Below are 18,213 nucleotides of genomic sequence, written 5' to 3'. Positions count from 1 at the left end.
ACTGTGGAGCCATATACTTTGCGACACTTTGTATAAACTATTTTAGTGAATTGTATCTGCTTAGAAGGTCATACATTCAGGCACCACAGGGCGAAGGTGAAAGAATTAAAGGGGCACCACATTTATACAGTGGTCCCTCAAGTTACAATATTAATTGATTCCGGGACAACCATTGTATGTTGAAATTGTAACTGGAGTCCATAACTCTATGTTAAACCAGTAACAGGTCCCAAGGCCCAAAATGCCATCCCAAAATAATAAATAATGAAGTTATAAGAATAAGAGAGATAAACGAGTCACTATATGTAACATTCAGAAGTAGATACTGGAAGCTGTAAATCACTTTCTATGACGAGGACAGGAGCTACTTCCGAGGCCTGTACATTACACACATGTCCCATAAAAATAAGACGGAGCCATCCTCACCTGGTTTCCAAAGGAGCAGCTCATCCTTGTACAGACAAACAGTACAGGACATGTAGTACCGCACTGTACTGTAAAGAAGAACCACTAGATGCCAAATACAGGTGTTTTACCAGAGAAATGACAATTTGGATCTGAGTCTGAGGCTTCAATGTTGAGTCTAGTGTCAACTTACGATGACCCAGGAAGGACCATTGTATGTTGAAAATATTGTATCCTGAGGCCATTGTATCATGAGGGAGTACTGTATATAATACCTTATTAAAGTGCAGGTCCAAAAATCCCGTTCAGAAATACACTATATGGACAAAAGTATTGGGACACTCCTCTTAACCTTTTAATTCAGGTGTTTCTTTCAGTTCTGTTGCCACAAGTATATAACATTCAGCCATGCAGACTGTCTTTACAAACATTTGTGATAGAATGGCTCGTTCTAAAGAGCTCATTAAATTGCAGTGTGGTCCCTGTAATAGGTTGTCACCGCTGCAACAAGTCAGTGTGTGACATTTCTTTCCTCCTAGATATTCCACGATCAAATATGAGTGGTATTATTGTATAGTGAAAGGAACCACAGCAAATCATCCATGAAGTGGCAGACTATGTAAAGTTACAGATCCTGGTCACCAAGTGCTGAGGTGCATGGTGCATAAAAGTCACCAACGTTCTGCTAACTGCACAGTCCAAACCTCCATACCATTAACATCAGCACAAAAACTGTGTGCTTGGAGCTTCATAGCATGTGTTTTCATTGCTGAGCAGCTTCATGCAAGCTTTACATCACCAAGAAAACGGAAAGCATTGCATGGAGTAGTGTAAAGCACACCGCCCTGGACTCTGAAGGAATGGAGACTGTTCTGTGGAGTGATGAGTCCCACTTCTCTATTTTGCAGTCTGACAGCCCGGGTTTGGTGAATGCCAGGAGAATATTAGGATTGTATTGTGCCAACTGTAAAATTTGTTGGAGGAGGGATAATGCTATTGGGGTGTTTCTCAAGGGTTAGACTAGGTCCCTTAGTTCCAGTGAAGGGACACCTTAATGCTTCAGCATACCAAGACACTGGACAATTGTATACTTCCAACTTTGTGGGAACAGTTTGTGAAAGACTCTTTTTCTTTTCCAGTATGACTGTACCCAAGCAAGATATAGGCATGGTTGGGTGAGTTTGGTTTGGAAGAGATTGACTGTCCCGCACAGAGCCCTGACCTCAACCCCATCCAACACCTTTGGGATGAACTAGAATGGAGATTGCAAGCCAGGCTGTGTCATGCAACATCAGTGTCTGACCTCACAAATCGTCTTCTGGATGAATGGGCAAAAAATCCCACAGACTTACTCCAAAGTCTTCTCAGAAGAGTGGAAGATTTTACAGGCTACTTTCACTCTAGAGTTTTTACTGGATCCCCAGGGTCCAGCAAAACCGCTTCTGTTACTGATAATACAACCATCTGCATCCGTTATGAACGGATCTAGTTATATTATCTTTAACATAGTCAATGGGGGACGGATCCGTTTTCTATTGTGGCAGATTGTGGCAGAGTAAACAGATCTGTCCCCATTGACTTGCATTGGGGGTAATGCCGGATCCGTCTTGCTCTGCATCCCAGGACTGAAAGCAAAATACAACATGCTGTGGTTTGCTCTCCGGTCTGGGAACGCAACTAAATGGAACGGAATGCATTTTGGAGCATTCCGTTCTGTTCAGTTCAGTTTTGTCCCCATTGACAATGAATGGGGACAAAACGAAAGCATTTTTTTCCGGTATTGAGATCCTATGACGGACCTCAATACCGGAAAACTAAAATGCTAGTGTGAGAATAGCCTTAGATGCAAAGAAAGGACCAACTTCATATTAATGCTTATGGATTTAGAGTGGGATGTCATAAGAGCTCCTGTAGATGTAGATGTCTGAAAGTTATCAGAACTGGAGAAGTGATAATGAAGTTATACACTTTTCTGGATTGTCCGCAATCCCATAAGAAACTGTACAGTAAACCTCTCCTCATCCTGAAGTGAATTTTTCATGTTTCATTTCAGCTCTCACCATAATGTACTGGTCTGCCTAGTCAGCTTTTCTGGTTGGAGTCTCACGGATGCAAATATATAAAAATCACTGTCTGGTGCACTGTATAAAGCTGACCATACACAATACATGTATGTCAGTGGAACCTACTGGTTTCAGACTGGCTGGCCATCTTATGTGTATGGCGGCATTACGACTTTTCCCGACGGCAGATATGAAGTAAGATAAGGATCATACAAGTTGCATTTCAGCTGCCTGATCCCTTTCTTCTCGTGGAGATAAGCCAGTCCCAGAGAAGTTTAGTAGTACCTTTCTCCCCCTCTTCCTACTGAGCAGGTGAAACGGGAATGAGAGCCAAATAAGCTTTCAGCCAACAGCTATCTTAGGAGTTAGTTGAGTCTCACAAACTTATCTAAATTGCTGATGCCACTTATGATGACATGGATTTGGAAACACAGAGACTGATATTGTAATCTCTTATTGGGATTAAATCTACAATTTACTTCAAAGTGATTGTTTGGCCACCAATGCGTTCATTGGTACATCACCAAACTCAGACTTACATGTAAATGCAAAATATAACTAGTTTAAAAATAATAGATTTGCTTACTTTCTGCATAGATATGTCTCAAATGAAATGCGCTAAATCGTTCCACAAATTCACCAAATTTGGGTGCAAATTACACCAGAATTCAAACGCAGCCAGAATAGTCAAGGTGGTTTTGGCTAGGATGTATATATCTTATCTTATCTCTAATTGTTGCTATGATGCATGGAGATGGCAGCCCTACTCAGGTAAGCCCTATCCCTTTTCTGAAATATTATGGAGCTTTGAAGGGCTCCCCCCTGGCTACAGGGTCACAATATCAATGTATACATCTTGATGTAGACATTTGGCAACTATTAAGATGCTTTTACAAAGCTATATATTATAAAATGTTGGCGCAGACATTTTCTCATCAGAGCCTCTGTGTATACTTACAATGATGGGTTATACTAAATGAAAATGATTTTCTGCTAATCTGATATCAGGCATGGGTCCAATACTCGGATACCCCTGCCGATCAGCTGTTTGAGGAGGCCGTGGTGCTCCTGTGAGCGCGGCAGTCTCCTTGCAGCTTACCAAGCACAGCGCTGTCCACTGGATAGTGGCTGCACTTGGTATTGCAGCTCAGCTCCATTTACTAAAATGGGACAGAGCTGCGCCTAGGCCACATGAACGATGATGTGATGTCACAGTCTTTACCAGCGGTCTATTCAAACAGTGGGGGTGTCGGGAGTCGTATCTCTGCTGATCTCATATTGATGACCCTATCGTGAGGATAGATCATCAAAATTTTAGACAAACCCTTTAAGGACTATATTCTTGATGTAGAATAATATTTGCATTTCTACTCGAGTTGCTGCAACGTTTTAGCCTCATTAATGTCGGGATCACATCTACAGAGAGGTAGCCAGAAGGGGGCACCTACAAGCAACGCCACCATGGCCTGGGATCATAAATATAGGCTAGGGCAAAGAATTGAATCCTTGCCCAAGGTGAAAAAAGTCTAGCTACAACTCTACAACATTAGAATTTATTATCACCATGAAACCTCAGTTAAATCAAAGTAATCATTCCGAAAATGTCGATAGAGTCCTGGCTATGAATAAAATAACAATTAGTTGTGGAGCACGGCAAGCAGCTGTCTTGTAAATCTCAGCATACTTTTGCCGATTACTTGTAGACATGGGAAATGCTGCCAATACAGCAGCAGTTTTCTACTGCATTAATTTGCAAAGAGCACAGGCTGGATCCAGCAAGTACTCTCGGCTACTTCACTACTTCACATGTTCTCTGAAGCCAGCTACTTGCGGTCTAAGGGTATGGCAACACGGGACGGTGGTGATGAGGTTAGGAAACGCATGCGGTTGGTTACCAGATGCATAATCATGCGTTTAGGGTGTGTGTTTTTTTCTGCCACTGTTTGAACTGTGAATGTTCCTGGTCCTTTAGCATTCTCATTAACTTCAAATAGTAACACCTGTGATAAAACATATTCCGCAAGCGGCTACTCAACTGTATATCTCATGCAGTCAGCAGCTGCAAGCAGCAGGACATACAGTACATGCAGTCAATCAGGTGCAGTCATCACAATTTTGAAAGCGCCAGGTCTATCTCAGAAACCTATTTTCCTATTCACTTCTATTGGGAAATTAGATGCTGCGGTTCCTGACCACATGACAACTGCGCCAAGTGGTCATACCCGAAGGGAGGTTTATGAAGTTTCGTAAGGTATAGGATATAAAAGAAAAAACATTACTAAGTGGCGTCTTATAAGTAGAGTTTAGCAGACCCGAACTTTGCGAGTTGGGGTACCCGGACCCAAACCCGGACTTTTTTACTGGAGTCCGGGTTCGGTGTTCAGGTGATTTTATTATTTTCCATTATAACATGATTATAACGGAAAATAATAGCATTCTTTAAACAGAATGCTAAATAAAATGTCTACTAAGGGGTTAAAAAAAAAGATATCACCTCATCCACTTGATCGCGCAGCCTCTTTTCTTCAGGACCTCCGAAAGGACCTGCGATGACATCACATGGTGAGCGCGGGGACGTCACCGCAGGCCCTGCTGAATGAAGATAGAAGGACCTGCGGTGATGTCACCGCGCTCACCACGTGTCAGGGCACACCACAAACTGTGATAAGAGTAGATTCCTTTTAAAATTGCCGCTTCAGAGCCCTGCCAGGTGCCTGAGACGAATCGCAAACACAGTCTGCAGGGAATTGTTTTCGATATCCCTCTTCACTGGGAACCGCCTAAGCACAGTGCGCATGCTCTAATATGAGCGTTCACGTCTCACTAGCAGTCAGCTTAACCAGGAAGTAGCTGTTACCTCAGGCTGAACAGCGTCTCGAGCGGCTGGTGTTGATGCAGCCCGTCCTAGAATGCCCAGTACACTCACTAGGACCGGCTGACGCAATGACTTGATGGCATCCATTTTAGGGTCCCACAATGATAACTCCTTAGGGAAAACGCGCTTCTTTTGATAAATAAAGATACTTATGAATGTTTTTACTATGACATAATATTTCCTTTTTTAATTTAGTTTAGTTTCCCCAATGTCTGAAGGTCCCTAGGTTTTTAAGGTATCCTCTCCAGGCAGAGGTTGCCTGAGCTTCAAGATTCCCTGTGACCAGAAAAAGTGTTTGGAAGACTTTGCGATTCAGTGATTTCCTTGCGATTTCCTGTGTTTTGCTGCCTGCGTTGTCTCTGTACACATCCTGCCTGTGCGCTCCTGACCTCACTGTTCATTTTCAGTTCAAGTCTGTATTAGCTATCCTAGTCTGTCTGTGCTACAGTCTTGGTTTGTTCCTGCCTTGTTCCTGCATCCACCACTACCCCGCCCGCAAGCTCTCCTAGTGTCTCCTGTTCATTGTTGACAGACATCTGCTTTTGTGATTGTGGTGCGCTTTCCCAGCATCCTAGCCATCCAGCCAAGTTTCCTAAGTCAAGTTCTGCCTAAAAACTCAATGTGTTTTTGGTGCGTTTTCTATGCCTAGAGTGTCTCTGAGCTCGGTAGGTCAGCTGCCAACTGTACTGGGATTATCCTAAGAGGTAGCGGTCTGGTTGCTCTCATGCAGTGAAGGCCAGATCCCTGTACAGGGGTTGAAGGGTGAATAACAGGGGAGCACCAGAATAACGCCCTTAGGGTTTAGCCCAAACCAAAGCAGTTAGTTGGCACAGTGGGTCCACACTCGCTGACCCATGACACACTTCAAAAGGTAAAAAAGGGTGATGCATATTGAAATTTCTATCACAGCTGATATTTTCCTTCCTAATTTATCAGGTGTATGAAAAGGACAACTAGACAGAGAATAAGGGCCCTTTCATACAAAAACAAGCGCCGATCGATGATACAACAAATAATTAAAGGAGTTCTTTACCTTTTTCTTACTGATGATCTATGGATAGATCTTCAGTATCAGATCGGTGGGGGTCCGACACCCAGGACCCACACCGATCTGCTGTTTGAGAAGGCAGTGGCACTGCAGTAGCTATGTCATGTTGCCTGCGCTCAGCTCAACTGCTTTGAAATGAATGGGGCCGAGCTGCGCCCGATCCACGTGACATATTTGTGACGTCACTGGCCTGCAAGAAACTGTGAGAAGGCCATGGTGCTACTGCGAGCGCTGCTACTGTGAGCACCGTGGCTTTCTCAAACAGCTGAGGATAGATCATCAGTAAGAAAAAGAACCCATTTAATGTTCAGAAGAAGAATTTCTATGTAACCATAACTGTATGCATTTTGATGATAATTTATGAAGTAGAAAGGTGTGAATAGGGTTTGTAGAAAAGCCATTTTTTTCCACCTACTGAACTATTTATGAGACCAATCTCCAGAAAACAGCCTCTGTTTTAATTTATTGTGTATTGTGTTGAGTAAAGAACGTAGGGTTTTCTTACAGCATGAGCACCAAGGTCAGTGGTCGACTTTACAACCAAGCAAATGACCCCAGAGATCAGGAGACCCCCTACTGGCCACAATCAGTTTGCAACAAAAAAAAAGACTAACAGAACAAACGTGCCACCTGTGCAGCCAGTTCCCCGTCTCATTGGTCAAGGGACCCTTCACAGTTGTAGAGCAAGTGAAGGGCCAGGCTGTAAGCTGTGAGTGGGGCTTTGTAGGCCAACAAAGTAGAGTTTAGCAGGATGACGATATGGAACTTAGCAGGATGGTAGGTCAGAGCTGAGTGAGGATGTTGGGGTCCCCAGATATAACCTTATTTGGGTCCACAGAAATGCCAAATCAACCCTGGTCTGGGATGGAACCTAGGCTTGTGACTCAAGTCTTGGAACACATCATTCAGGTTGATGGTAAGCAGCCTTACAAATGTCAGAGGTGACCAAAGTTGCAAGTTTTTTATTAGGTTCCTGTAATACCAAATTGACCAATGGGAGAAAAGGGACTATAACATCAACAAAAAATATCATTTATAGGACATTATGAAATGAAAGACTGACAACTTCCAGCTGATTGTGTGATCATGGTGCGTTTACAAGATCCAACAACTGCAAACAGTTGCTCGATTTTACAATTTTTTTACAAGATAATATGAAAGGCCCTTTAAATTTGAAAGATAGTTTGTACAATTTATTGCTAACCATTTAATTTGTATTATTTTCAAAATCTAATGTGCTCCATAGTGGCTGTTTTACTAACTTTACAGAATATAATCTCACATTACAAATGGTTGAATTCTCTAATTTTGCCAACACTATGCCATATAGACACATATTGCAAAAAAGGGTGTATATCTGATGGTTATGTAGTAACGGACATAGCTACAGTCTAGTCATTGCCTTCTCAAAGGGAACATCACATTATCATCACATATCATCAGATGTTTCAGTGGGAATTATGAATATCTGGTATAATATAAGCAGACCGTTCTCTGTAATCTTTGCATAAAGTATTTCATTATTATGAATTGACTATGCCTCCCGGGATATGGAGAAGACTGCCATGATCTGGCTATACTTTTACAAGTTCTTTAGGGTATATTTCACAATTTAGTACCTGAAATAAGATAGAATGATTTCAAATTGTATAAATAACAGCTGCATTAAAGCAAATGTGTCATCAGAAAATGACCTATTGTTTAAATCACGTTTTTTATGTTAAACATACATTTGTTTTAATTATTGGTGAGTTTTTTTCATATCACTATCATATCTATCTTTATAAAAATGTATATAGTGTGAGGCAGTGACAGGCCTCATATATAAAGGAAGGCATGCATCTCCCAGAATGGTGCAGGAAACCTATTAAGGAGATGCATATCGTCATTTGCTGTGGTGCACCTTAGACGTGAGACCAAGGTACCCAGCCTTGGTGGAGTAGAAGCCAGAAGCTAGAGTGTCCACTAAGATGGATAGTGGACACTGCTGTTACCTAGTATAGCTAGAAACAGCTAATCCGGGCCTGACTTTTACTGGGAGTAAGCAAAGAGTTGGGTGGGTACTTACTCCCCACTATCTATTCCGGGGTTTATACGTGGCTCATGTCCACGAATGCGTTTAAAAGTCAGCAGAATGAGGCAGGGTGTGTCTGTTGTGTGAGAGGCTGCAGATCACACACTGCAAGGCACGTGTGAGGCAAACACTGGCCTGTGGACTGATTACCTGACCCGGCTGCGATCAGGCTGAACTGAACTGTAAGTTGGCTGGAACAAGCAATAAACAGTGTTGAAGAGACTTTGTTGTGTCCCTGCCTTTCTTTAAAACTTATCATAGGAGCTCACGGCATTACAATAGTCAGTCAGTTTTCACACTGGACATTAGGCCTAATAATAGGACATATACAATAGCTATTATCATTACCAGAATTGCAATAACAAGTAACACCTCTGTATAGATAACACAGGATCCATCATTTACAATAGGTGATATCACAGCTTATCAGCTCCTTCCTGACATCTGCACAGGTCACAGAACATGCGTAGAAAACTCCCCCTTAGGCCCCATGCACACGGCCGTGTTCCACAGCCGTGTGCGGGCCGTGGAACCGCGGCCTGGATCCCTCCTGAGAGCAGGAGCGCACGGCGTCACTGGTTGCTATGACGCCGTGCGCTCCCTGCTGCCGGCACAGTACAGTAATACACTGGTATAGATCATACCAGTGTATTACTGTATTGCGGCGGCAGCAGGGAGCGCACGGCGTCATAGCAACCAGTGACGCCGTGCGCTCCTGCTCTCAGGAGGGATCCAGGCCGCGGTTCCACGGCCCGCACACGGCTGTGAAACACGGCCGTGTGCATGGGGCCTTAAGGCTGGGTTCACACGGGCGCTGCGGGTGACGTGTGGGAAAAGATGCAGGCGCGTTGAGGGAAAATGCACGATTTTTCCCCGTGAGTGCAAAGCGTTGAGAAAAATCTGCATGTTTGGTACCCAGACCCGAAACCGGACGTCTTGAAAGAAGTTCGGGTTTTGGTTAAGTGTTCTGTAGATTTTATTATTTTCCCTTATAACATGGTTATAAGGGAAAATAATAGCATTCTTAATACAGAATTCTTAGTAAAATGTCCATTGAGGGGTAGCGCACCTCATCTTCTTTCTTCTTGACCTGGCAAAAGCACCTTTGATGATGTCACTGCGCTCATCTCATGGTCCATCACCATGGTGATGGGCCATGTGATGGATCATGTTATGAGCGCAGTGACATCACCAAAGCTCCTTTTCTTCCCAGGTCATCAAAAAAGAAGAAAGATGAGAAGCTGGGCTGTGCGAACAAGTGGATGAGGGGAGTTTAATATATATATTTTTTTTTTAACCCCTCCATCCCTATTTTAATAAGCATTCTGTATTAAGAATGCTATTATTTTCCCGTATAACCATGTTATAAGGGAAAATAATAAAGATCGGGTCCCCATCCCAAACGTCTACTAGCAACCATGCAAAAAAATGGGGTCTGCGTTGCATGAAAAACGCACAATATAGAGCATGCTGCGATTTTCACGCAACGCACAAGTGATGCGTGAAAATCACCGCTCATGTGCACAGCCCCAAAGAAATGAATGGGTCCGGATTCAGTGCGGGTGCAATGCATTCACCTCACGCATTGCACCCACGCGGAAAACTCGCCTGTGTGAAGAGGCCTTAGAAGTCCGTGAAGTCCCCTTCTGTGAATATTGTCCCATGTGGCTGCTCTCAAAAGACAGGAAATCTTAAAGGTGTTATCCCAAAACTAATGTAAAAAATCAGACATCATATAGTACATGACAGTCTCTTTTTCTAACAAAGCTAGAACCAGCCCTGTACCTCACATGGATCTAGAGATCTCCCCATTCATTACTCTGCTAGATTTATATCAGGGGAGTGTCTTTTCTGCTGCAGCTCAGGGGGCATGTCTCAGCTCTCCCTATCATAGCTCAGGAGGCGTGTCTCAGCTCTCCCTATCACAGCTCAGGGGGCGTGTCTCAGCTCTCCCTATCACAGCTCGGGGGCATGTCTCAGCTCTCCCTATCACAGCTCAGGAGGCAGTTAAAGAATGATCTGATCTGAGCATGTGCGGCCTTGTCATTGAGAATGGCAAAGAAATAAGAAAGATACAAACAGCAGGTGGCGCTATACAGATGCATTTTATTGAATAACTCAGTGGCTATACAACATTTTTAATTACAAGCAATTACAAAAGTATTCAGATCCAAGTGCTGGTTTAAAAACTGTAAAATATTTTTTGTGGGACAACCCCTTAAACATATTTTAGGCCTAGTGGCCAGGGTGAAAACTGCTCTAAATATGACATGGAAAATGAAAAAAATATATATAAAATTGGTCATTTACTGCTGACACATTCCCTTAGAGGGTACGTCCATGTGGGACAGATATCTGCAGGAAATCTACCAGCTAATTGGGTGAGATTTTGAGAAATTTCATCCACACGCTGCCAAAAAAAAAAACATCTGCAGGGTGATTTGAAATGTGGGAGGGACTTTAAACTGTAGCAACTTAGGCTGCAGATTTCCACCACAGAGTTTACCTTCTGCAATACATGTTTGTATGCAGAAAATACATCCTGTGTGGCCATACCCTTAAAGGGGTAGTGCCACGTTTTTAAGTTATCCCCTATCCACAAGAGATAACTAACTGATTTCTAGGGGTCCAACCACTGAGATGAGAAAGGGGGTCTCGTTCCCTCATTCTGATGCGCACTGCTGCTCCATTCAATCTCTATGGAAGTGGTGGAGATAGACCAGCGATGTATTTGGCTATCTCCAGCGCAGCCCTAGAAAATAAATGGAGCAGAAGTGCGCATGTATGACCTACCGCTCATAAGAACAGAGGAACTGGATCCCCGTTCTTGTGATCAGTGCAGACCACCAGTAATCAGTTGGTTATCCCCTATCCTTAGGGGATTTCTTAAAAACTTGGCACAACCCCTTTAAGGGGCAATTAACTAGAACCGGTGCCACAAGCAAACCCCTTTGGTATTACACTGAGATTTACATGACTCAGTGTTGGAAAAGTTAAAAGTTGGAGAACCCAGTTTTGTGACTTTTTAAATGCTTTTGAGACTGCCATTTTTACGCCCCCATTTCAGAAACCTGGCCAGAGTGGGTGTGGGTGGGTCCCGGCACATTCATCAGTATTTACGTCAGCAGCTGGCATAAGTAATGACTTAGGGCTCATGCACACGAACGTGCTGTCTTTTGCGGTTCGCCAATTGTGGATCCGCAAAACACGGATGCCACCCATGTGCCTTCTGCAATTTGCGGAACGGAATGGGCGGCCCATTATTTAAATGCCTATTCTTGTCCTAAAAAAGGACAAGAATAGGACATGATCTATAATTTCTGCGGGTCCACGGGGGGGAGATCAATGACAGGGGGTGATCAGGGAGTGTATATGGGTGATCACCCTCCTGTCATTGATCACCCCCCTGTAAGGCTCCATTCAGACGTCCGTATGATTTTTACGGATCCATGGATACATGGATCGGATCCGCAAAACACATGCGGACGTCTGAATGGAGCCTTACAGGGGGGTGATCAATGACAGGGGGTGATCAGGGAGTGTATATGGGTGATCACCCCCTGTCATTGATCACCCCCTGTAAGGCTGGAAAGCACACAGAATGCTGTCTGCATCTTTTGCAGCCCCATTGAAGTGAATGGGTCCGCATCCGAGACGCAAAAAATGCGGCTCAGATGCAGAACTAAGCCACATTTGTATGAAGGAGCCCTTAAGTCTACGGCGTGTGAGGCCTGTGCCTTATCATAAATTAAATGCATTCTTCGGCAGCCCAAGACCCATCGAGACTGACATAGCACATCCCAGTCTTGATAAATCAGGACCATAGTTTATCATAGACTGCACTAATGGTCCTTTTTCCTCCAACAATAAGAAAAAAAATCTTTATTTCCTGGGTTATAACAGGCATTTTCCATAATGATCCAAACAGCTTAATTTTTTATTTTACCAGTATTAATTATATTAGTGCAGGTATCTACCCATCAAAAGGGACCTTTCATCACTTCTGACACATCTGTTTAAGTAGATTCTTATATTCCTCATGAAAGAACAATACAGTATCATCTTTTATTTATGAATAAACTGACAGCTAGGTGTTAACTTGTCAAAGGGGCATGCCCCTACATAATCAGCAGTCATTTTGGACTGTGGCAGTGGTACAAAGTATCCTTCACTTTGTGGGCTCTGATCCTAGCGATATGCCCCCATGTATCAGATGGGCCAACCATCTATAATTTCTATATTCCAATTAGTCTGTATTAAAGTGTGTTGCTTTTTAAGTAATCTATGTAACTCTGATTTATTACTATGAGAAGGACCCGGCTTCGCACCGGTATATTTCATCCATTTTATTTGATGTTTGTGTATGCCATTAAAAGATATCGACAGTATCCACTATAACAGTGACATCTACAGTACACCGCCCCTTTAACAGTGACCTCCCCAGCGGCCTGCCCCCTTAACAGTAACATCCACAGTGCTCTCCTCTTTAACAGTGACCTCCACAGCAGCCTGCCCAGAGGGTGGCCAGAGGTCCGGTTTTAGACTGGACAGTCCGGCTTTCAGACTCCCTGTCCTCTGTCCAGTGTGGGGCCTGGATGGACACAGGGATGTTCTTTTGAACAGCTCACTCTCAGACAGCAGCACTGTACTGTCTGAGCATGAGCTTCACAGAGAAAGTCACCCTCCCTCGATCCCCTGCAGCTCACAGAAGTTAATTTTTACCTTCATCTTTTCAATCTCCATCAGTTGTGGAGTAGGAGGGGGCATGGCTAAGCTGGACCTAGTGGCGGGGTTTTTATGGAAACAGTTTCATCCACAGCACCCTGCCTCTTTAAAGGTGACCTACAGCAGTGAAGAAAAATGGCTGGGTTGTTATGGAAAGTTTGGAAACCTAGTGTAAAACTGTGTGTATGTGGAGACTAAGGGCCTGCGAGCTTCTATTGGCTGATAAGGGACAAGTGACCATGCTTCTTTTGGCTAATGCATTTTTGGGGAATATCCTTTTGAACAGTTCACTCTCAGACAGCAGCACTGTGCTGTCTGAGAGTGAGCTGCAGGGAGAAAGTCATCATCCCTCCCACCCCTGCAGTTGTTTTTTACCTTAATTTTTTCTATCCCCGTCGGCTGCGGAGTAGGAGGGTGCGTGGCCTAACCAGATTGAGAGTGTTGCTTAGCAGAGCCTGGGGGTGGGGCTTTTAAGTCCGTGTTTTGAGGGTGGCCTGAATGGCCATCCTACCTGCCCCCTAAACTGTCACCTCCACAGCGCCCTGCCCCTTTAAAGCTGACCTGCAGCAGTGAAGAAAAATGGCTGGGTTGTTATGGAAACCTGGTGTAAAACTGTGTGTATGTGGAGACTAAGGACCTGCGAGCTTCTATTGGCTGATAAGGGACATGTGACTGTGTGTATTGCAGTTGGGATATGAAGAGAAAGATCTGCAGGCTTCTATTGGCTAATGTAGGTCATATGATGTGTTATATTTGCATTTTTTTGGGAATATCTCAGGAACGGTACGTGCTAGAGAGTTGTGACCCCAACAAGATTTATTTCCAGGTAGCCATGGATGTGTATACCAAGTTTCGTTGAAATCGATGGTTGTGTTTTTGAGTGATCGTGGAACATAAATACATACATACATATATACATCCTTCTTTATATACTGTACATATAGATTGATTTTAATCTTTCCCACGCTATATGCAAATGACGCCAAAAGAGTTATATCTTACATTCCTAGCGTGAGAAGAATTATTTCTGTTCTAAGTCGCGTTTTCAGCTTTGTCTAAGAAATGGCCGCATGATCTAATTCTTGCCTGTGCATTCAGTTCTTATCAATGCGCGATCGCATTATCCTTTCTTTGCTAACACTTGATTAAGCGTAATCAGCGCATTGCTCACACGTCACACACTCCACAGAGGATTCCGGCGCATGGTGATATGAAAATGCGCTAGCATGTGCAGTTTAGGGCTCATTCAGATGGCAGTGTTTTGAGGCCCGCAAATTGCGGATCCCGGCCGCGTGCGTTCCGCATTTTGCGTACTGCAATAGCCAACCCTATGATAGAAATGCCTATTCTTGTCCGTGGACAAGAATAGGACATGCTCTATTTTTTTGCGGGACAGCGGAAAGGAACTACAGATGTGGACAGCACACTGTGCGCTATCTGCATGTTTTGGGGCGCCATTGAAATGAATGGGTCCACACCCGTTCCGCAAAATTGCAGAACAGATGTGGACCCAGAACTACGGCCGCCTGAATGAGCCCTTAATCATATTTGTTAGCTAAGGGAAGGGCAGTGCTGGGTTACTGAACTGACATAAGGAACAATAGGCGCATGTGCGAGAGACTTCAGACAAGAGTACGGGCAGAGAAAAGCACACTTGGCTGTCAATCAATGTTCAGAGGGAGGGGAATAGGTGAAGATAATGCAAGGGGAATGCCATAGATAAAGTAATTAGCATACTGGCAGGAAAACTTTTTTGGGCAGATAGACAATGACATGAAATTGCTGAGAAGATAATGGAAGCTTTGTTTTGAACAATGAAGGTAATCCTGGTAAAAAATGAGGACAGGTTCCCTTTAACTACCTTCTAGAGGTCCCTCCATCACTGGGCTGCAGCTGTGGTGTCATGTGCAGGTGATGTCCTGTTTGCCGCTACATCAATGGCCTCAGCAGTGCCTGGCATAATTTAAGTTCAGATATACACAGTTCTAGACCACAGACGATCAATGGGGTTGAATGCTTGAAAAAGGCTTTGCTAGCCGAAATGTCGAATTTGGAATAAAAGAGCACGCTTCTTCTACGCTTGCATTGGAGCGCTGCCTCCAGCTTCTTTGGTTTGGATTATCCATTGCTGTGGAGGTTTTAGACGCACCCATCCACCAGTATTACTTGGGGTGCTGTCTGAGCTGTTGGATTGTATATCAAAGGGGTTGTCAGATTTAGATTTTTGGTTTCCCTTTTAGGGAATGCTAAATAAAGAGAGGGCCCCGAAGAACCTGAGCTATCCCTGTGTTACCTGGACAGCCCATTAGCCTTTATGGGAACTGTGTAATCCTTCATTTTCCCTCTGCTGGGGTTGACAGGGAATTGTTGGGTTCCACACAGATAAATGTGAAAGCTACCCCAGCATATTATTGGGGTACCTTTGTTACAAAAGCATATTATTCAAAGCAGAAAACCCCTTTAATTATGTATTTTTGTCTTTCTCCTAAAACTGCTCTTTTCGCATTTCTTCCTCTTAAATTATTCATGAAATGTGAGTGTATGTAGGGCTAACGTTAGTACTTTGTACAACTCCACCACACCATCCGGAGGCCATACAATGAGTTCTAATGGAAGAACTGCTGTCCTATAATTCTCCGTTCACATCTATGCTGTAGCTTTTATTCAAAAAGGAAGTCATAGTGGCATGCCAGATTCGTAACATGACAGACTAGTGCCCCATGGACCCCTATTGACATTTAATGGGAGTCTGTTTGGGCTCCATCGATTCTCTGTAGTTTTGCTGGTAAGAAAAGCCATGCTGGACATCAAAAGTGAGGGAAGCCTGAATGGGAAGGCTACACATAGATGTGAACAGAGCCTAAGTCAATTAAGAGGCAGTCAAAGATCTCCTGACCTCCTTCACAGTGCGATTAATGCTTTCCCCTTGTTTAGTGGCTGTAGAAGAGTAGTTTGTGCTCCTCCTTATAGGATGTACCTGACTTCCCGAAAGATACAGCTGGTGTCTCCAATGGCTAGATATTCTATGTCTAGGGACCCAAACGTTACTATCAATGTCGGTCATTAACACACACATCATACTGGACAGCATGTTTATGTGCATGGACATACTAATGTAAGAAAAACCAAAGATATAACCAAAGGGATACTATTCTCTTACTTGAATGGCCAAATGCATAGCCATATGCATTGGAGAATATGGGCAACAACTGCAAATGCACCATAAATACATAAAAAATTTAAATAATTAATGAACATTTATGTAATTCTCAATACGTGGACGGAGTGAACCACCGTATCCTTTTACATCAAATGGGATACGTTCTTAGAAGAATATCTAGAATGGGGTAAAAATGTAGAACATATTATATTGGTTACTTTGCAATGAATAGCTGTAATTCATTAGTTATGAAACACTATACATGAAAAGTTCCTATTCCATGACTAGGAATCTTCTGTAGATTGTAGATTGTACATATCAGTGCCATCGAGTTCCCCCTAAAATAACACATGGATAACCAGCTGGAAGCGTGCCACTGCTGCACCTTGTAATAATATAATGTGATACTTGTGAATTGTACCTTCTTTTTAGGGCTCATGCACAAGAACGTGTCCCTATTTCAGTCTGCAAACCATGGATTTTCAAAATACGGAATAATGCGATCACTCCCATCACTAGAAATGTCTATTCTTGGCCACAATACAGAAAAGGATAGGACACGTACAAATGTGGACAGCATGCGTATGTCATTTTTTTTTGTGGACCTATAAAAATGAATGGGTCCACAAAATCCGGATCGGACATGGATGTGCAAGATCCCTCAGACCTGGGTTCAGCAATCTTTACCACTCCAGCTGCTGTGAAACTACAACTCCCAGCATCCACACTTGCTCGGCTGTTCCTGTATCTCCCATAGAAGTGAATGGAGCATGCTGGGAGTTGTAGTTTCAGAACAGCTGGAGTGACAGAGGTTGCTGATCCCTGCCTTGACTCACAAGAGCACTAGGACCATGGAGAGCTCCTGACTGAATGCCCTATCATCTCCCTATAGAATCTCTACACAACACATCTACTACGGCATGCTGCAGTCTCCTCCCTATTAGGCTCGCTTTCTCTATTATGACAGATTTACAGACAGAGAGAACTCACCCTATCATTCTACACATGCATGAGATCCCATACTCCAGCAGCACTCTACAATTAGATAATATACGCCTTTAACAGCTTTAGGGATAGGTTTTTCACCAAGCTTAAATTTTTTCTGTTCCTACACAGTTGAGTTACAAGATGAATGAAAGTGAGAGAAAAAAAAAAAAGAAGTCAACCAAGTCTGCAGGTCTGATGTAAATCCCAGAGTTGAGTATTGATCCACATCTCTCTGGGAATCGATGGCAGTGCTTTATTAGGACATTAAAGGGCTCCTCCCATGCAGGCGCTTCACGGACCCGCTGCATTTGTTAAACAGTCAATTCTGTGACCCTGCGGTGCTATCGCACATAGAATACATTCCATCCTTTTCTGTGGGATGCATTATAAGCCAGCACTAAATCAAGACATGGACATAATGAGAGAAGGGCGCATTCCCATTAGTTTCCCAATTGTTTTTGTTATTTGAAAACAGTGCTACAGTGTAACAACCATCAATCTCTGATGTATCTCAACTAGAAAGTGTTGAAAGAATAATACATTCCTCAACTGTGCTGTAAACCGCAGAGATACTTGTTTACTTAAAGGGAAACTCCACCCCTTGAGCAGTTTTCCCAGTTCTTTAAATATCCATCTATTACCAGGATTTCTCCTTTTACAAGTGAAAGGGATTCAGGTAATAGTGGAGAGTAAAGAGACTTCCCTGCTGCTGCTCTACTATATTATTTGGATAGTTAAAGAGGTCCTAAAGATTGAGTTACCCTTTAAGCCTACATTATATTATTGTTGTTGTTCCCTACAGCTGCTCCCCTATATTCTTTGGATAGATAAAGAGGTCCTAAAGATGGAGTTACCCTTTAAAGGGAACCTGTCACC

The sequence above is a fragment of the Bufo gargarizans genome, chromosome 3 (genome assembly GCF_014858855.1).
Source record: "Bufo gargarizans isolate SCDJY-AF-19 chromosome 3, ASM1485885v1, whole genome shotgun sequence".
Taxonomy (NCBI): Eukaryota; Metazoa; Chordata; class Amphibia; order Anura; family Bufonidae; genus Bufo; species Bufo gargarizans.
The sequence above is the reverse complement of the archived record's forward strand: the minus strand, read 5'-3'. Positions refer to the sequence as shown.